General features: G+C 51.7%; 2 non-coding genes and 1 pseudogene across 2 annotated transcripts; 2 read left to right on the top strand and 1 right to left on the bottom strand.

Moving 5' to 3' along the window:
* Nucleotides 1–214: 214 nt before the first annotated feature.
* Nucleotides 215–2,224, top strand: LOC132248894 (cytosolic iron-sulfur assembly component 2B-like; annotated as a pseudogene).
* Nucleotides 1,105–1,175, bottom strand: TRNAG-GCC (transfer RNA glycine (anticodon GCC)). The gene has a single exon. It is a non-coding gene; the product is annotated as a tRNA-Gly (tRNA).
* A 6,597-nt stretch (nucleotides 2,225–8,821) lies between the features above and the next one.
* On the top strand, nucleotides 8,822–8,895 carry TRNAT-UGU (transfer RNA threonine (anticodon UGU)). Its single transcript has one exon. It is a non-coding gene; the product is annotated as a tRNA-Thr (tRNA).
* Nucleotides 8,896–16,329: the final 7,434 nt, after the last annotated feature.

Genomic DNA, 16,329 nt, shown 5'->3' with positions numbered 1-16,329 from the left:
TGTGACCTGTTTGTTTATGCTGCCACACAATATTAGCCCTGCTACTTGTCTGTATATTTGCATATGAATCATAAGATAAATGCCGAAGGTTAAAAAAGGAATTGGTAATGTAAAAAATATGGTGACTTATTCTGCCACCTTTGTTTTGGAAAATCTGCTTTATTAATTGATTGATTGATTTACTAGCCAAGTCCCCATAAAGAACGATGGGAGGATGGCGGTGATAGAGCTTCACTACCCACTGCCCTGCACTGCCACCGCTCCGTGTCTGGCCATGCATAACCCCCTTACACACACACACACAGAGACTTGCCCCTTACAGGCTCCCACTTCCGCACTCTCGATCAGACACAGGCAGCCCCCCCCACCCTCCTGTGTAACCCTACAGATGCCAGGTGCATCATGTCTCTGCGGGCGGGGGCAGGGTGAGAAGAGGTGGGCTGGTACTGGGAGTGATAGCTCAGCTGCAGGGGGGGCTGGCTAACATGAATTTTTAGAGGCTCTCACCCCCAAAGCCATCCCAGTGCCACCAGCCCTAGCCCCAACTGCTCCCCCTCAGCAGGTGGGGCACGGCTCTCCCAGCCTGGCCCCAGCCTTGCCCCCCCTTCCCCCAGCCCCATGGGGTGGATACTTACAGCTCCCGGGGAAGCAAATGTAAAAGCTGCAGTTTTAAACTTGGTGCAAAAAATGGGTGGGAGATTAAAACTGTGGCTTTCCCTTCCCTGCTGGAGAGGATCTTGGGTCCCGAATTGGAAAGAGCCCCTGAGGTCCTGCCCAGCCCCTTCACTAATCTTCTTATTGTGTTGTGGGGAGCACTGCCACAGTGACCCCTGCTCCCTGCCGACTGCTGTCGGGGGCACAGTGGGTCCCTCGTCTCTACCTCCTCCCCTGAGCAGTGGTGCAAATTGTGCCTGCACCCACACTCTCAGTGGTGCATGCGCAGTTGGCCCAGAGTGTTACAGACAGACAGATGCAATGATACAAGGCTTTTTTAATAAAATAATTTTTTCCCCCATTGAGATACAGGAAAGTTAGAGTCAAGGATCTTCCTCAAGAACTATCTGAGGCCCCTAAGGTAGGCAAAATAGTTGCTTAAACCACAGCTGTACTGGCTGGAAATTGAACCCAGGTCCCCTGCATGGCAAGCAGGAATTCTACCATTGAACCACCAGTGCTGGACGTGACCAGCTTTTTGTGGTGGCCTTGGAAAAGAAAAGATAATGGTGACTCTTCCCTCCACCCCAGGTCACTCCAAGGAGAAACAAGCCAAAGCTTTTGGGTGCTTTTCAATCTTATGGTAAAAAGCTGATTGCTTTTTTAATTTAAATTTTTCCATGTTCCAAGACAAATCAGCCAAATCAGTTTCAAATCTGCAGGTCAGTCAAGAACCATAATTGGCCCTACTAGCAGCTATGGCAGAAAGCCACCTTTTTTTTCTCAGAATTGCCCAGAATGTGACAGACTACTGCAGATCTTGCAAGACGTGCCAGCACATGGGCAAAAGTGGGGACAAGAGAAAGGCTCCCCTACAGCCCCTCCCTATCATTGATCAACCCTTCCAAAGAGTGGGGATAGACATTGCAGGCCCTCTGAGGCATAAGACTCATAGAGGGAAGAAATACATCCTGACTCTAGTGGATTTCGCAACTCGGTACCTGGAGGCAATTGCTTTGAACTCCACCGAGGCACCTGTAGTTGCTGATGCGAGCAGCCCGTGACAACGTGGGAGGAGGACGATGACCTGCCCGATGCCATCGATGACTGCAAGATCTTCGATCTCATCTGCTCCATCAACGACCCAGAGCACCCACTCATGCTGGAGGAGCTCAACGTGGTGGAGCAGGTGAGGGTGAAGGTGAATGATGCTGAAAGCACAGTTGCAGTGGAGTTTACTCCCACAGTTCCTCACTGTAGTATGGCAACATTAATTGGCTTGTCAATAAAAGTAAAGTTGATCAGATCGCTACCTGAAAGGTTTAAGGTTGATGTTCACATAACGCCAGGAACACACATCTCTGAGCATGCAGTAAACAAACAGCTTGCTGACAAAGAGCGAGTAGCTGCTGCTTTGAAGAATTCTCATTTGTAAGGAAGTGGTGAACCAGTGTTTAGCTGCTCGATCTTAACTGCCTGATAAGAAGCTCTGCTTTTCTGATATGGTGGGCTAACTTTGTAAAGAAACATTGCTGCTAGTATTTAGTTGGATATGTATCTATAAGCAAAATAAAGCCCTAACCAAGACTTTCTTCCAGCTGGGTTTTCCCTCCAAGATCCTGACTGACAGGAGTGTGAACTTTCTGGAGGAGGTGATGAAGTACCTGCGGGAGTGCTGTGGGGTGAAACACCTCAAGACCACAGCCTACCACCCTCAGACAAATGAGCTCATAAAAAGGTTCAATGGGACCTTGAAAGGTACGCTAAAGGCCTGTGTGGACTCTAACCCCAATGACTGGCATGAGAAACGGCCGCATTTGCTCTTTGCCTCCCAGGAGGTGCCCCAGGAGTCCACTGGGTTCTCGCCCTTTGAGTTGATGTTTGGGAGGTGAGTTAGAGGTGCTCTCAATTTGGTAAGAGAAGAGTGGGAAGGGAAAATCTCTTCCACCAAGACCTCTGTGGTAGAATACATGCTCAGCTTTCGACAGAAGCTAAATGACATGAAGAAGGTGGCATGAGACTCCCTGGGACAGGCCCAGGAGAAGCAAAGCACCTGATAAGATGAAAAGGCTCGCTTTCGTACCTTTGAATGAGACAGAATAAAGACAGACTAGCTGCAAGCAGCTTGGGAAGCTCCTCATGTCATCCTAGACAAGCTGGACAATGTGACCTACGTAGTGGCCAGGAGTGGGAAAAAGCCTAAGACCATTCATGTGAACATGCTTAAACCATACTTTAATAGAAGTGATGCAGTATTCTGGATTTCCTCAATAGAAGGATCACCGGAGGATCCAGAGGAGCCGGTCATGTATGATGACTGGGATGGCGAGGCAGGGATGGATGCTTCCCTGGCTGACCAGAGAAATCCTAACGGCCAAAAGGGGAGCACATAAAAAGTGGAAACAGGGAGAGATCACCAAAGACGAATATACTTCCTCTGCTCATGCTTGTAGGGAGGCAGTTAAACGGGCCAAAGCTACCATGGAGCTGAGGATGGCAACCCAAGTAAAAGACAACAAGAAATTGTTTTTTAGATATATAGGGAGTAAAAGGAAGGCCCAGGGAGGAATAGGACCCCTGCTAAATGGGCAGAAACAATTGGTGACAGACAGGGGGGACAAGGCTGAACTCCTCAACGAGTACTTTGCCTCAGTGTTCCTAAGTGAGGGGCATGACAAGTCTCTCACTGGGGTTGTAGAGAGGCAGCAGCAAGGCGCCAGACTGCCATGCGTAGACCCTGAGATGATGCAGAGTCACTTGGAAGAATTGGATGCCTTTAAGTCGGCAGACCCGGATGAGCTCCATGCGAGGGTACTGAAGGCACTGGCCGACATCATTGCAGAGCCACTGGTGGGAATATTTGAACGCTCGTGGCGCACGGGCAAAGTCCCAGAGGACTGGAAAAAGGCCAAAGTGGTACCCATTTTCAAGAAGGGGAGGAAGGAGGACCCGGGCAACTATAGGCCAGTCAGTCTCACCTCCATCCTTGGCAAAGTCTTTGAAAAAATTATCAAGGCTCACATTTGTGAGAGCCCGGCAGGATAAATTATGCTGCGGGGAAACCAGCACGGGTTCGTGGCAGGCAGGTCGTGCCTGACCAATCTAGTCTCTTTTTATGACCAGGTTACAAAACGCCTGGACACAGGAGGAGGGGTGGATGTCGTATACTTAGACTTCAGGAAGGCCTTCGATACGGTATCCCACCCCATACTGGTGAACAAGTTAAGAGGCTGTGACTTGGATGACTCCTCAGTCCGGTGGGTGGCGAATTGGCTAGAGGGTCGCACCCACAGAGTTGTGGTGATGGGTCGGTTTTGACCTGGAAGGGTGTGGACAGTGGGGTCCCGCAGGGCTCTGTCCTTGGACCGATACTCTTTAATGTCTTCACCAGCAACTTGGACGAGGGAGTCAAGTGTACTCTGTCCAAGTTTGCAGATGACACAAAGCTATGGGGAGAAGTGGACACGCCGGAGGGCAGGGAACAGCTGCAAGCAGACCTGGACAGGTTGGACAAGTGGGCAGAAAACAACAGGATGCAGTTCAACGAGGAGAAATGAAAAGTGCTGCACCTAGGGAGGAAAAATGTCCTGCACACCTACAGCCTAGGGAATGACCTGCTGGGTGGCACAGAGGTGGAAAGGGATCTCTGAGTCCTAGTGGACTCCAAGATGAACATGAGTCGGCAGTGTGACGAAGCCATCAAAAAAGCCAATGTCACTTTATCGTGCATCAGCAGATGCATGATGAATAGGTCCAGGGAGGTGATACTTCCCCTCTATCGGGCGCTGGTCAGACCACAGTTGGAGTACTGCATGCAATTCTGGGCGCCGCACTTCAAGAAGGATGCGGATAACCTGGAGATGGTCCAGAGAAGGGCCACTCGTATGGTTAAGGGCCTACAGACCAAGCCCTTCGAGGAGAGACTAAAGTACCTGGACCTTTTCAGCCTCCACAAGGGAAGGTTGAGAGGGGACCTTGTGGCTGCCTATGAGTTCATCACGGGGGCACAGAAGGGAATTGGTGAGGCTTTACTCACCAAGGCGCCCCCGAGGGTTACAAGAAATAATGGCCACAAGCTAGCAGAGAGCAGATTTAGATTGGACATTAGGAAGAACTTCTTCACAGTTCGAGTGGCCAAGGTCTGGAATGAGCTCCCAAGGGAGGTGGTGCTCTCCCCTACCCTGGGGGTCTTCAAGAGGAGGTTAGATCAGTATCTAGCTGGGGTCATCTAGACCCAGCACTCTTTCCTGCTTATTCAGGGGGTCAGACACGATGATCTACTGAGGTCCCTTCCAACCCTAACATCTATGAATCTATGAACTCCACCTGCCGGACCATCTGCCCTCCCAGGACAAGGACAAGCTGCTCGCAGCACTCAAAGACTTTGGGACAGTGTTCTCCAACAAACCAGGTAAAATGGACCTGGCAATACACTCTATAGACATGGGCAGCCATTGCCCTATCCAGTCCAGACCTTACCCCATTAATGAGAAGGTGAAGCAAGAAATAATGTGAGAGATCACAGAGATGAAAGGGTTAGGGGTAATCCGGCCTTCAATGAGTCTCTGGGCCAGCCCGGTGGTACTCGTCTGGAAGCAGGTTGGGTCCATCCGGTTCTGTGTGGACTACTGGAAGCTGAATGCTATTGCCACCCCTGATGTTTACCCTATGCCCAAGATGGACACTTTACTTGATCGCCTGGGCCCAGCCAAGGTCATCTCTACTCTCGATCTGTCCAAAGGATTCTGGAAAATTGCACTGGATCCAGATGTCATAGCCAAGTCTGCCTTTACTACACCCATGGGACTATAGGAGTTTACAGTTTTACCTTTCGGTATGCGCAACTCTCCTGCATCTTTCCAAAGACTGATTAATAACCTCTTACAAGGATGTGAGCAGTTTGCCATTGCTTACATCGATGACATTGTCATCTTCAGTAAGCTGGTCTTACTGTGAAGTCCAAAGTACTTAAAGTGGAAGTTAATCCCTTGGGAACAGAACCTGTCATCCATTGAGAAGGAGTGTTTGGCAATCACCTGGGTGCTGAACAAGGTGAGGCCCTATTTGTGGAGGCAGCAGTTCACCGTCCTATCGGACCATGCCCCACTGCAGTGATTGCAGACAATCTATGTCTTCCACTAACATCTATGTCTATCCACTAACATCTATGAATCTATGAATCTATTATCCAGCATAAGACCCATCGTTTACCCATAAGCAAACCCAGTGCTCTCCCTTGAGCCATTCTTATTTCCCTTCAAAAACCCCTCCCTAACTCCAGTCTCTGTTCTGGGCCTTGGACCCCAGCTCCACTGGGACTTCACCTTCTTGTTTCCTGCCTGGATACCTTCACTGGTCATGCTGAGGGCGCTGCCCGTCTGCAAGCTCCAACAAACACACGGGAACCTTGACCACTTCAAGCCTTGCTGACAGGTAAGACCCCAACTTTCTCTGTGTCTCTTAATCCAGGCACAGACCTGACTTTTGCTGATGTCTCTTACTCCAGGTACAGCTTTCTAAACCTGACTTTTGCAGATCAAACTTGAGCTAACGTCCCCAAATACCCAGTTAAAACTGTATCATATCGTGTTTTTCCTTGCAAGGCTATTACTACTAGTATCATCATAAGTGTCCTATACCCAGCAATAAAATCACTTCTATGGTCAAGCTGGTTGCCATACTCTCTCTGAACCTCATTTACTCTTCCTTCTCGTCAACCTCCCCATTTGCTCTGCAGCAACGCTTCTTTTACCTGACCCAAACACCCAAAAATCCTGTGGGGTCTGCTCATCAAGGGATTTACTACCACAACAATTATGATGGAGGGAGGGGGGTTCTGAGTTTGGAGCCTTTGAGGGCGTCAGCCTGTAAATGCTGATTGACCCAGCTGGTTCAGATGGGCTCCGTGTCTGTGCTGAGTTCAGGGCCCATGAGGGTATCATCCAGGAAATGCTGAGTAGCCCTGCCCATTCAGATGTACTCTGTTAATTTGTGTGTATGTGTTGGCTTCAAAGCACCAACTCATGAAATCATAATAAATTCTAGTTTATTGGACAGGATGTGAAGTTACCAATAACATCATAAATGAAAACTTTGAGTTATGAGGGGTACTGGTCACCTTAGCACACACACAACACACATGCACTCACTCATCCAAACCCATGTCACCTAAACCCATGTAGAATAGTGTGCAGTAGCTGCTCTAGTGATTGTGAGAGCACTGGTGTCAGTATATCTACCTATCTGAGGCCCTGGACTCTGCTGTCGATGCTCAGGTTCCTTTAAGGCGATGTCTTGTCTGGAAAGTTCCACTGGTTTATCTGAAAATACATTTCTGTGTGTGCCAGGGAGGTGTGAACAGTCTCAGTGGCCCAGTGGAATAAAAAAACACTGGTTTCAGGTGCTAGGGTTTTAGAGTTTGAGTCCTATCTAGGTTGGAATTGCTTCACAAGTATAAAAGGAAAGAAATAGCCATCCTTTCTTGATTAAAATCTGACCATTGACTTGGAAAAAAAAGTACCAACATGTCTAACTGCATGAATGGTCCTACCAAAAGAAAAGGTCATTAGAAGCCTCCAAGTGGAAGGATTTCCCTTTCCCATTAGGAAGCAGAGAGTTTGCTCACAAGTGAGCAGGAATCAATGAAGCGGGGAGGTGAGGGCCTTTCTGGGACTGGGTTTGTTTCCCTGGAGTCCAAACACACACGCAGGAGCTGAGCTGTGGAGAACGAAAAGAGGATCCATTCATGCAACTGCTGAGGACCATATCCTAGAAGGAGAAACTATAGACTTGAAGTCATCTCCAGAGATCACACCTAGTCCAAACCCCCTTCCCATGCACGTTTCTGTCCCACCTATTCCTAAAACTACACAATTGCCCCTGAACTGCAACTCCCAGGCACGTTACCCACAGACACCTACAGTGCCCGCCCCAGCACCAGTCAAGCAGGGGAGGAGCGTGGTCGGTGTCTCTGCTGCTGCACGGGCTCTTGAAAGACACTGCAGAGATCAAAGGAGCACAGCCATGCCTCCCGCTACAGAGAAACGCAACCACCGGTGCTTCATACCCATCTGACCGTGGGCTTAAATCCCTTCCTGATCCCAAATAGGCCTGACCTGAATGCAGGGGCAAAACCTTCCAGCCAGGAACCTTCCCATTTTGTTGCCAGAAGGGGCATTGGCACATGTGGGGGTGGCTCCTTGGCGCCAACTGCTGCACTTTCCAATGCACTACAGTCACAGCGACTCCTAGACCCCCCGAGCAATGCCTTCCCCAAGTCTTCTGAAAATCGCTGAAGATCCAGCTAGTTCACTGCCTGACTGCTCTAAAAAGAACAAGGATTTCCCATCAATCCAATGTGAAATTACTTGGTAAACACTTCAAGACATTGCTAAATATCCATCATTCCCCAGTGTCACCCACAGACAGCTGTGGTTTTTCTTATCACACAATGCAAGTCCCACGTGGAGCGCTGTATTTAATTGCTAAAAACAGTGCTCTACATGGGACTTGAACCTATAGTCTCTGGTTCAGGGATCCAACGGTTTCTCCATTGGGCTAGCAGGGCTGAAAAGGCTCAAGCAAGTAGGAAAAGGACCTTTTCCCTCTTCATGCAACTGTCTCGGAAAAGGCCGTGGATGGCTGCAGTCCACTCGATTTATGCCCCACACTTGTCTGTGACCCAGGTTTCACAGACTGGATGCTTTTGTGATGATGACACACTCCTGTGAAGTTGGAGCCAGTGCTTGGTCCTCCATCAAGTCACAGGAACGTGCCCCCCAGAATTGATGCCAGACACGATGGCAACAGCAGGAGCCTGCACGGACTCCTGCAAACACTGCCCAGGCTTTGGCGCATGGATTCGGGAACATGCATCTTGTGCAGGGGCCTGAGAGGAGAGAACTGCAGACGACAGAGGAGACAGTGGGGACCTGCAGGGAGTGGGTGTGCAGTTGCAGGTTGGACTGAATGTCATGTTGGCTCCCTGGGGCAGGAGACAGAAACGTGAGCCCCGGGCCCTGGGTCCCGGTCATGTCTGTGAAGAACGTGCCTCGACTCCCGCCTGCCTGCGCCCACCGCCAAGCCTTTGAGAAATGCTTGTCTCAGTGTGCAACGCAAGGCAGTGCCCTGCCCAGGAGTGGGGTGGTGGGGGAACCCTGGCAGTGAGGGCACTGTGGCTTAGCTGGTTAAAGCACCTGTCTTGTAAACAGGGGGTCCTGGGTTCAAATCCCAGCAGTGCCTGTTTTTTCACCACAGTGCAGAGTTGCGATTAGGCCAAAAGAAATCTCAAGGTTCAACTAGGGCAAAATCCTGCATTTAGCACAGAGCAACCGGGACAGGCTCAGGGATGGGCAGCAGCTCTGCAGAAAACCAGCCCAATCCTCTAGTTGCTCTAGGTCACTCTGACTCCTAGCCCTACCCTTCAGCATACCTACTACTCCCCCCATCCCCAGCTTGGTGTCATCGCCCAGCGTGCTGAGGATTCACTCTGTCTCATCTTCCAGGACAGTGATGAAGATTCACAGGTTGTAGGGGCCAGAAGGGGCCTTGGAAGACCATGGGGTCCAGCCCCCTGCACCACTCAGGAAAGACTCCCGAGGGCCAGGTGACCCCAGCAAGGTGCTGTCCAGTCTCTTGAAGGTTTCCAGGGTCAGCGATTGCACCACCTCTGGAGGGAGCTTCTTCCACAGTCGGGACACCCTGTCTATGAAGGAGTTCTTCCTAATGTTGAGCCCGAATCGGTCTTCAAGGAGTTAATGGCCATTATCCTGGCTTTCCCCTCGGGTGTCCTGGTGAACAGTTGCCTGGATGTACCCCACTAGTGTAGCGGTAAGCTGCTACCAGGTGCCCGCTCAGCCTTCCTTTCGTCCGGCTGAAGAGTCCCATGTCCCTCAGCCTTTCCTCGTATGGCTTGCCGTGTAAGACTCTGATCCTTTGGGTGGCTTTTCTCTCGACTCTCTCAAGCTTGTCCCTGTCCTTGTTCAAGTGCGGTGCCCAGAACTGGATGTCCTCTTGCAACTCCACATCCCAAAGCAGCCCTCATCCTGCATTCCACCACTACACTACACCTGACTCCAGTGTGCCCCCTTCTCAACCGCTGCATTCACCTTCCCGTGTCCCGGGGCAGCTCTCCCCACTGAACTGAGTACTTCTGCCTCTGGGGTGCATCCGCTGTCATCTGCATCAAACCTCTCTCATCAATACAGTGTACGTGCACCCCGATGACTGCTCCCACGATTTATAGGCCTTGAGCGGGGCAGAAAAAGCCCCCTGCCCGCCTTGTTTTGGTGTAAACATTGCTCTACACATGCTGGCACCAGGCTGGAAAAGAGCGCCAAAACCCTGTCCAAAAAGAGCACCGCAATAGTGCACAAAAACGGCGCCAAAAGACTTGTTGGGGGCAGCCCCTTTTGGGTGGCTTTGCAAAGTGCTTGGGTGGTTGTAGGGATTGGAGGTGTGATGCCAGTGTCCAGGGATCCTGGCAAGCCAGACTTGTGAGGGGTAGGCACCCCTTTGGGTAGCATTGCCAGGAAGACTGCACCCCAAAAAATGAACACCCAATCCAGCCCCGCCCACCCTCCCACTCACCGGTGCCCAGCAAAAGCAGCAATACTGCATCCAGGGTAGGAGCAAGGGAAGGTTTTACATTTGAAAGAAGTCAATTAGCAACTGCTCAGGCCCAGCTTCCCCTCTTTGTTCTCCCAGAAGCAAAAGCCCTTTCCTTTGTAAAAAATGTATTCACCCTCAGTCTCCCACCATGACCCTTACACTTGGTCCCTGCCTACACTTGGGGTTTGATTTGTGCATCCTGCACTGCCCTCACCTCCCTCCACCACCCCCACCCCACACAGTGAGCAGGGATTTTGGCAGCCCTTCACAAGTAGGGAGCCACACAAAGGAAGGCAGGGTAACATGAGGCTTTATTGTAAAGGTTTGGAGACAAGGCCAGCTGGACAACTGGGATTCATGTGTCGGAGGGACAGAAGACTGCGCTCACATGGACCTACCACCTGCCAAAACAGGAAATGATGCCAACTGCGCCCCACAGCACCAGTGGATCTGTAAGACAGCCCTTGGGTAGGCTTGGCTGTGACACTGTGGGTGCATCTACAGGTGCATTTACTGTGCAGTAACTCATTCTGCCATAAGTTCATAGATTTTATAGATTTCATAGACATTAGGGATGGATGAGACCTTAGAAGATCATTGAGTCCAGCCCCCAGCCACAAGGGCAGAAAGTCAGCAGGGGTCATAGGATCCCAGCAAGATAAATGTCCAAATGTCTCTTGAGCATGTTCAAAGTAGGTGCTTTAACCACCTCCAGTAGCAGTCTGTTCCACACCTTGGGAGCTTGGACAGTAAAGAAGTTCTTCCTTATTTTCAGCCTGAAAAGGTCATGGAGGAGTTTGTGATCATTTGACTTTGTCATCCCTTGGGGCACTCTGATGAACAAATGTTCCCCCAGATCCTGGTGAACACCCCAGATAAACTTATAGGTGGCCATCTGAACACACCTGAGCCTGCACTTTTCCAAGCTGAAGAGTCCCATAGCTCTCACCCTCCCAGCATAAGGTCTGTTTTCCTGACCTCTGATCATGTGCGTGGCTCTCCTCTGAACTCTCTCAAGCTTCTCCACATCCTTCTTGAATTGTGGAGTCCAAAACTGAATGCAGTACTCCAGCTGTGGCCTCACCAAGGTCGAGTACAATGGCAAACTGACATCCTGGGATTTGCTTGAGAAGCTTCTATGCATGCAAGCCAGGGTTTTGCTCTCTTTACTAGCTGCCGCATCACATTGAAGGTTCATGTTCATCTAGTGGTCAATCATGACACCAAAGTCCCTTTCGTCTGTAGTGCAAGCCAGCGTAGCACTGCCGAGCCTATAAGCATGCTGCGGGTTTTTCTTCCCAACATGGAAAACCTTGCATTTTTCAGTGTTAAACACCATCAGGTTCTCATCCGCTCATTGCCTGAGCCTGTCAAGGTCAGCCTGGATCACCCCTCTGTCCTCAGGTGTGGATGCTTTACCCCTAAGTTTGGTGTCATCTGTGAACTTGGCCAGTCTGCTTCTGATGCCAAAGTCCATATCATTAATGAAGAGATGGAACGATATGAGACCAAGGACAGAGCCTTGGGGGACCCCACTGGTCACAGGGCACCATGACAATTGGCTTCCATCAACCACCGCCATCTAGGTCTGACCATGGAGCCAGTTCCCCAGCCAGTGGATCATGGTGAGGCCAAGGCCGCAATTAGCCAGTTTTGCTAGGGGTGATCATGGGATACCAGATCGAAGGCTTTTTTAAAGACAAGATATATGATATCAGTCTCTTCTCCCTTGCCCAGGTGATAGGTCACCTGGTCATCAAAGGAAATGAGATTGGTCAAGCAAGACCTACCCATGACAAAGCCGTGCTGGCTATCCCTCAGGATGTTGCCATCAGCCAGTCTGTTAATAACGGTGTCTTTGATAATCTTTTCTAAGACCTTACCCTGAGAAAGAGGTCAGGCTGATGGGCCTGTAGTTTGCCAGATCCACTTTCCTCCCTTTCTTGAAGATAGGCACCACATTGGCCTTCTTCCAGTCTTTGGGCACTACACCAGAGCGCCAGGAGTTCTGAAAGATCCATGCCAGGGGCTGAGCTATGATGCTCACCAGCTCCTTGAGTACCCTGGGGTGTAAATTGACAGGGCTGGCTGACTTGAAGGTATCCAGCATCTCAAGGTGTTCCTTCACGAGGTCAGCATTGATGGAGGGTAAGGAATGACCCTCACCTGGGTCTCCCTGTCCTGTAATGGGCAGGGGCGTCCCATTGGACTGGTGAAAGTCTGAATCAAAATATCCGTTAAGCAGGTTGGCTTTTTCCTGGGCATTGGTTATCAGTTGTCCCATCTTGTTTAGCAGGGGTCTAATGTTGCCCTTGCTTTTCCTCCTGCTCCTCACATATCTGAAAAAGGACTTTTTATTGTCCTTGATATTCAAAGCTAGTTGGAGTTCAGTAGCAGCCTTGGCTTTCCTGGTTCGCTCCCTGCAGGTCCAGACCAGAGCAGAGTATTCCTCCTTGGAGGTGGATCCCATCTTCCATCCTTTGTAGATCTGTCTTTTTAGATGCAGGAGGTCCGCTAGATCCCTGGAGAGCCAGGGGGCTGCTGTGCCCTTTTCCTGCCTTTCCTCCGAGATGGGATAGACTGAGCTTGTGCATTGAGGATCGCTCCCTCTAGGAGCAACCACTCATCCTGAACTCCCCTCCCCTTTGGGTTGTGACCCTTGAGGGCCTCACCAACAAGCCTTATGAGCTTGTCAAAGTCAGCTTTCCTGGAGTCAAGAACTTCCGTATCACCGACTGACTTGCCAGCTTCATGGCAGATGGTGAAGGTGATCATCTTGTGGCTGCTGTCACCCAGCTTCCCTTCGATCACTAAGTCACCGATTATGTCGTCCTTGGTTGCCAGTACCAGGTCGAGCAGCACTTTGCCTTTTATTGGCCCGTAGACTTCCTGCGGCAGATAGAGGTTATCCACGCATGAGAGAAGCTATGTGACTGCTCGGATTTGGCCGAGCGCTCTTCACACGAGATGTCTGGGTAGCTGAAGTCTCCCTTGACAACCGTGCACTGGGATCGTAAGACCTCATGCAACTCCATGGCGAACTCCTGGTCCAGCTCTTGACTTTGGGTGGGAGGTCTGTAGTAGACTCCCACCATTGTGTCCCCTGTGCTGTGTTCCCCACAGATTTTAACCCAGCGGGTCTCCAGCTGTTTACCCTGGTCACCAATGTCAGCTTGCAGGGATGCGTAGCTTTCCTTGACATAGAGAGCTACACCCCTGCCCCTTTTGCCCACTTGATCCCCCCTGTACAGGGTATAGCCATCTATACCCATGGTCCAGTCATGGGTGGAGTCAGGGGTGGGCTCCCTTAAGTGCCTTGGCCTGCTAGCTTTGCAAGGGTTGCTCAGAGGGCCAGCAGTGGCAGTAGTCCCCCCATCCCTCGGCAGGCTTAGTTTGAAGCCCGGTGGAGCAGGTCAGCCAGTCTGGCTGTGAAGAGCCTCCTCCACAGTGGAGAGAGGTGGAGGTCATCCCTTCCCAGCAGCTCACTGCCTCTCTCACCAAAGTGAGGACTGTGGTCATGGAAGCTGAAGCCTTCCAGATGACACCAGTGCCGCAGTCATTGGTTAACTACCTTGATCCTCCTCTCGCTCCTCAGTCCGTAGCCCAAAACTGGGAGGATCAAGGAAAACACCACCTGTGCCCCAAGGCCCTTTAGACATGCTCCCAAATCCCTGCAGTGCTTCATGACCCAGCTGGGATTGCTCTGCGCCCTCTTATTGGAGCCCACATGGAGAAAGAACACAGGGTAGTTGTCATTGGGCTGAAGGAATTTAGGGATCTTCTCCACAATGTCTCAGATACGGGGTCCTGGGAAGCAGCAGTCTTCCCGGGTTGAGCAAATTGCCCCCTCTGCCCCACTCAGGATGGAGTCTCCTACCACAAACACTTTGAATTGTGTCTTGGGGAGAGCGGGGGCGGTAGCTATTGTTGAGCTGGTGCAGTCTACCGGAGCTGGTGACTTAGCAGGCTCTGCTGGGGCTGCAAGAGTTTCGTACCTCTTCCAAAGCTCTAGTGGTGAGTGGGCCTCAGTGCGGCCAGGCTTGGGGCCATTGACCACCTTGGCGTTACATCACAGTAACTCTGTGTGTGGACTGATTTGGGAATAACTGGGCTTATATTTGCTTCCTGCATCATGCATTGCAAATGAATTTGTTACCTGCCCTTCACCTGGTGTCTGCACTGGCCAAGGCAGTCCTGATTGGAGCTGGGCCGGGGGCTGGTCTCCGTGGTCATGACCTGGCAGGTGTGAGCATGGCGCAGCCCAAGAGACACCATGGGAAACCCACCAGAGCCGAACCCGGCAGGGGACCAAGGCTGAAGCAGAGCAGAGATGCCTCCTCTCATGCCTGATCTCGTCCCACAGGTGCCTGGCACTGATTTCCAGCCCCTGCAACCATCACGCTGTGTCTGTGAGGGGAGGGTGGCCATTTTGAGCACGGGAGCACCCCTGAGGCGGCACCTCTGCAGGCGTCTGCACAGACAGACAAACCCCCAAACTCCCCTCAGCCTGTTGGCTTTTTTTCCCGGTGCTGGTTCAAAGTCAGACATGATTATTTCTGCCTCCCTTCCCTTCCCCACCACGTGCCTCTTTGGTCCATGGGAGGTGATTTTTTCCCTCAGCCCCAGCTCTGCTGCCTCCTCTGCCTCAGTTTCCCTCGCTCCAGCCCTTCTCTGGCTCCCAGCTCTGCCCCGTGGGGAGGTGACTCGGGCTCCCGGTCCCATTGCCAGCGTGTCCCCTCCACAGCTGAAAGGAAAGGCCAAATAGAAATATTTGGAGCTTCCTCCATGACCAGAGCCAGGGACGGGGGGAGCACAGCGGGGGACAGAGATTTGTGTTTCTGTCGTCTTTCCTGCACGGAGGCTCCGCGCACAGAGAAGAGGGCGCCCGGCCCCGTGCTGCCCTGGCACTGCACCAGGGACCAGCCATGCTGCCCAAGGCCGACCTGCAAGTGCTGCAGCCATGGCCTTCCCTGCCCGCAGGAAGCACTCAGCACCCACCCTGCGCCGAGCACACCGCTGCAGCCAGTGCTGCTCGCATGCACCCACATGTCCCCTGATTCATGCGCGTTTGGGCTGAATCCTGGGGCCGACCGCACTCCCGACACAAAGGTGAGTCCGCCCTGCCTGGCCCGCACCATTCACGCCTGACAGAGCCCATGCGAATGGATCTGGGAGAGACCCTGGAAATCTTCATGCTCCCGTCACAGCGGTTCCCAGGCGGGCGGGCGGGCATGCAACCATGGGTTTGAAGTGCAGCAGAACAGATGGTAGCCTGGAGCGGGGAGGTGAAGCAGGTGGTGTTTGGACGGTGGGCTGGAAAAGCTGGGCATTGAGTCTGGAGAGGAGAAAATGGAGTGGGGATTTGACCAGTTAGCAGATCCCTGCAGGGCGATGCAGAGAGGCTGGAGATGGGCTGTTCTCCGTGGGCACAGGGGACCGGACGGGAGCAATGGTCCTGAGCTGCAGCAGGGCAAGCAGGTGTGAGGTCAAAGGGTCAAAACAAGTGCTCCCCCAGGGGACAGTGAGCAGAGCACCCCGGACAGCGCCCACCGGCTGACAAACTGCAGCAGCTCACCGGCGGCTACTGCCCAGTGGTACTGTGGGGGAAAACTTAGTCCCTGGGTTCGTTGGCCGGAGGCTCAAACGAACAGGCCAATTGAAGTTTAAAGACTTAGTTTAATAAAGAATGCATTCCTGGTCAGCGTCATACACAAAATCAGAATTTTGCCATGAGGTCTGATTCTGAACATAGGCAGTGAGGGGGTAATATAGAAAATGTGACGTCATAAGTATAGCAACAGTATAAACCAATCAACATTAGCTACGATGCAGACAAGTCTGCACATGTCTTCAACTTGTTACTGGAGAAAAAAAACTAGTTTAAACCAGTCTGTAACAGCAAGGTCATGACCTGGCTACATGACTCGCTCACAAACAAAATGGCAGACTGGAACCATTTCGGTTTTCCCCTTCAGTACTCTGCTCAGACGCAGGCACGAAGGACACCAAGGAAAAACGCCCCGAGGTGACCGGGAGCCTTCCCGGCCAGAGCCTCCCGCCTGGATA

The sequence above is a fragment of the Alligator mississippiensis genome, chromosome 2, assembly GCF_030867095.1.
Source record: "Alligator mississippiensis isolate rAllMis1 chromosome 2, rAllMis1, whole genome shotgun sequence".
Taxonomy (NCBI): domain Eukaryota; kingdom Metazoa; phylum Chordata; order Crocodylia; family Alligatoridae; genus Alligator; species Alligator mississippiensis.
Note: the sequence above shows the minus strand (reverse complement) of the source record. Positions and strands in the feature narration are given on the sequence as shown.